Source organism: Arachis ipaensis, chromosome B02, assembly GCF_000816755.2.
Source record: "Arachis ipaensis cultivar K30076 chromosome B02, Araip1.1, whole genome shotgun sequence".
Taxonomy (NCBI): Eukaryota; Viridiplantae; Streptophyta; class Magnoliopsida; order Fabales; family Fabaceae; genus Arachis; species Arachis ipaensis.
Window position 1 is genome coordinate 80,339,385 of NC_029786.2, and position 4,578 is coordinate 80,343,962.

The 4,578-nt window shown below is 34.8% G+C and overlaps 2 long non-coding RNA genes across 2 annotated transcripts in view; one reads left to right on the forward strand and one right to left on the reverse strand.

Moving 5' to 3' along the window:
* LOC110268912 overlaps nt 1–713 on the reverse strand; it is a 1,401-nt gene extending 688 nt beyond the window's left edge. The window contains exon 1 of the long non-coding RNA XR_002357659.1: nt 480–713. This is a non-coding gene — a long non-coding RNA (uncharacterized LOC110268912). The remainder of the gene's footprint in view (nt 1–479) is intronic.
* On the forward strand, nt 1,313–4,089 carry LOC110268913. The gene is made up of 3 exons (XR_002357660.1): nt 1,313–1,793; nt 1,910–2,025; nt 3,704–4,089. It is a non-coding gene; the product is annotated as an uncharacterized LOC110268913 (long non-coding RNA).

Consider the following 4,578-nt stretch of genomic DNA (forward strand, 5'->3'; position numbering starts at 1 on the left):
CATAAAATATATTTTGTGACCCATTTATGACAACGATGACTAAAAAAGAGAAAAGAAACTGTAAAATAGGACGATCTCAAAAGGAAACTCATGATCCTGCTAGCTAGCTACCATGCATGCTAGTAATGAGAACATCAATTTAAAATGGAAAAGTATAGGGTACCAATATATTATCTGCTAACTTCTGCCAACTCTTATTTATAATTGTGTTTTATAGAAGTGTGTTCGTGGATGTGTCTAATAATTAATATATTTTAAATACATATATAAAGAGACACATCCAGAAAATATATCTATAAAGACACTTCTATTAAATTCAGCTATAAAAAAGATATTTTTATTAGACACATCCACTAACACATTTCCATGAAACACAATTATAAATAAGAGTTGGCAGAAGTTGGCAATATGCTATTGGTAACGTAGCGGAACCGATTTAAAATATATGAATGTGTGCATATGTGATATTAGGACTTTACCATCAATTTTATTACTGTTATCATGAAATTTGGCATGCTTATTCGTTGGTGTAGCATCTGTATTATTGGCATTTGCTTCTGGAATAGTTCTGGATATCACAGATGCCACGAGTATGAGGCATGAGAAAGCAAAAACCAAAGCTTCTTTTCTAGCCATTTTCACTTGAAATTTTTCTTTTTCTCTCAACTTTGTTCCTTGTGTTTTTTATTCGCATGATTTCTTTTCTTTGTAAACCTTTAGTATTTATAATATGACTATCTAATATAAAACTTTATAGTGTATTCAACTATTTGGTGAGAAATTTTTATAGAATGTTTAACTAATGTATGGTAACAACATATGGTAACATAGCACATAAAATGATGGTCCAAATAATTTTTTTGATTTAATTTGTTTCTATATAATCATTATTGTTATTAAATGCTTTTTATATGGAGCGGTGTGGTGAGCACAAAGAGAACTATTAAATGCTTTTTATTTGAGTCCATATATTATCATTATTGCTATTAAATTTATCCTTCTCATACGGATTGACGTCACCATGATTCACCATTCAAATTCAAATGAATTCTATCTTTATTCATCATATTAGAAGAGAAAGAAAAATTTATCTATTTGATTTAGTATGTGTAAGACTCAGATTTTAGAAACTAGATTATGATGTTTATTTATAATTAAAAAAATTAATTTAATTATTCATCTTTTTATTTCTATTAAAATTACTATACTACTTTAATTTAATCTTAAAATTTCCAAAACAAACTCTAACTTCTATTACAAACCCTAATCCTAACTACACACTCACGCTCTCACTCCCATTCACACACAGTCGCCATCCCCTCACCATACACACCCACATACGGAAAGAAAGAAAAGAGAGGGAGAGCTCGAGAGAGTGAAGGAACAGAGAAGCTAAGGAAGAAGAGGAGGAGGGAGAAGGAGCCCACACCGGCGGCACTGGAGCTCGCCGTCACCGTTGACGTTATCGAGAGGAGGAGGAGCATGACCGCCACGAGGAGCCACTGTCATCGTCATCCCCGCGGGCTGCCACTGTGTGCGCCATCCTCGCCGTCCAATCCACGGAGCCACGAGCTCGCGTCGCCGTCGCGAGCTGAACGCCATCATCGCCGTCATTGTGGCTGGAGGCATGGAGGTTTGTGAAGAGAGAGAAGATGTGCGAGGAAAGAGCGAGAGAGAAAGAGCGCTCATGCTGCCATGTGCCGTCGCCGCTGTTTGGGTCGCGATAGTCAAAGCAGCCACCGTTGGAGTCCCCTGGAGCTGCCGCTGCTCTATTCTTGGTCCCTTTTTGTGTGGTAAGTTATTTTGCTCAGAAGACTCTTTTAGTCGTTATTCCGATATATATTGCTGAGATTTTTGTGACGTTATCACAATAGAGTTGAGTTTCGGTTCTTGCATGTCGCGTTTAGAGTTGCTGTTGTTATTGCAGAAGCGTTATGGAGCTGTGGTTATGACTACCGCTGTTGCGAGCCAGTTGAAAGAGGGGTTTTGACGCATTTTATGACTTTTGAATTTTGACAATTCGAGGTAGGGAATTTTTCTTAAACTCATCATTTTACTTTCAAGAATTGTTACAAGTCCATATTAATACAAAAAATATATTTTTATGATTTCGTAAGTCTTATGGATTGAACTGAGTTGCTTTGAATGAATGTAATTGCTTGCCTGGTTGATTTATTGATCGATTGAAATGATTTAGTTGGATTTTGTGCTTGGTTTGAAGTTGTTATGATAATGGTTGGTTGTAGTTATTTCTGATTATTGAGACCAAATGTTTGCTGTAAATTTAGTTATGTTAATTTCTTTGCTTTGGGTATTGGATTGAAAATGATTTGATATTTGAGAACTATTTAATTATTGAAAATGATTTGATATTTGGGAATGGTTTGATTATTGAAAATAATTTGATATTTGATAATGGTTGAGAAGGGCTTGAGGGATGTTTGGATAGGACTCGAGAAGGGTGGTAAAGTTTAAATTTTAGAGGAGATGCTACTGAAATTTTTATGAGAATTTAAAAGTTTTATTTTGGTTAATTTGTATGAAGAATTATTTTATTTGAATTTGATTTAACTAAAGAAAAAAAGTATGATTTGGGGTGTTTTAGCAAACTTTAAAGTGATTATTAAAGAACAAATGGTTATGTTGTTTCAGTTAAAGATTTTGAATTGCAAATAGGATGATTTTTGAGTCCTTTGAAGGAGTTTTAAACTTAAAAAGGTTTTGAAATTAGTTTGGAATTTTTGGTTTAGCAAACATGAGGATTTAACTTGCTTTTCAAAACAATGAATTTGATTTGGCGCAACAGAATGTTTTAAACTTAGGAAGGAAGTTAAAAGTAATTTTGGATACTTGGTTAAAATCAAAAGTGATTTAAGAGTTATGCTTTTGGGTCTTTCAAATGAAATTGAATAAATGAATTATTGAAGTTAATTTGGGACTTTTGATTTGGTGAAAATGAGTTTTATGAAAGAAAGATGGATTTAACTTGCTTTTTTAACGAGATTTGAGATTTGAAATACTTGGGTAAGATGTAAGGGTTGTGGCTTAGTCCAAATTGCTCCGGGTTAAGATTTTAAAGGATTATGGTTTTGAATATGATCGGGAACATTTTTGGAATTTGATTTTTGTTTGGCAAGGACAGTGGTCTTATCCCGCTTGCGTGTTTGAGATTGAAAATTATTATTGATTAGCAAGGACAGTGGTCTTATCCTGCTTGCGTGATTGACATCCCAAGAGAAGGTAACAAGGCACTTTCCCTCTGAGACCAGCTTGTGATAAGCTTGAAATGTTCCTCTTGGAGATGTGGTGGGTCGTTCCACCCATGTTCTCTCTGATTGCAATGTGACAGGGCACTCTCCCTCTGAGACCGGAATATTTTTCCTCCTGGGGATGCACAACAGAGAGACCATGTCCGGGTTAGCTACCAAATGTGTCAAGTTCTGGCAATTTAACCGACACGTGAGCACATGACCAGTAGGACAGGCATGCATCATACTGTATTTCTTTGCTACTGTTTGGGTGTGCTTAAGTGTTTTGGTTTTCCTATCTGATAAATTCTATCTAACTGTTAATTGTAGTACTTGCTGTAGTTATTTTTTGATTGTGTTTACCTTGCACTGTTTGATGCCTGTGATTGATTCTGTTTTGAGACTGAGTATTGGTAATGAATTGATGATAGTGTGGTTGGTTATGTTTGGGCTAGAGCTGTTGTTGGTTGGGTTTGGGCTTGAGGCACTGATTGGTAAGTGAGGTATGTATTGTTCATGTTATTGAGATTGAAATTCTTATAAGTGAAAGATGAATTTGAATTGTCGGATAATTATTTGTTGTGAGACCGTGTAGTTAGGTTTTCACCCTCTACAGACTTCTCTTTTCAGGACAGATGAGGAAGCTCACCGAAGTTTTTGCTAAGTTCTTAGCTATGCTGTTTTTATTTGTATATATAAGTTATAGTTTTCCCTTGCCTGCATTATTATATTCTTGAAGCAGGGATAGGAGTCGTGATTATAATGATATGTATGTGTATAATATTTGTAAGTTACTTGTGTAAGAAGTTTTGTATATATGTATATGCATGTTTGTATGAAGTAAAAAAAATAGTGATACAGTTTCAAGTTTGAAAGGCTCATATCTTATTATTAAACATATGATTGTTGTCATAATGCCCTCACTATTAGAGTGGCGCAGCCGGAAGCGTGACATTTTGGTAGTAAGGTTGTTACAACATGTGTTTGGATTAATGTTTGTAAATGAATATTGATATGAATTGTTCATACCTGAAGGAAGGTTTCTGAACTTGAGTAATAGGGATCCTGATCGACGTCGAGTTAGAACTAGGTCGGGATGGAAACCTGCAAAATACTCTGATGCTTATGTTAGTTGTAAACCCCGCTAAATTAGTAAATAATTAGTCAATAAATTGAATTTTAATAAGGAAAATTAGAAATAAAAATATTATATTAAAATAGGATAGAGCTCTTTAAAACGAGAATTTTGACACTAATTTCGAATAATTTAGCCCAAGATTGGGCCGAACGGGCAAAACTGGTTGAACCGGGCCCAAAATGGGCCCAAAAC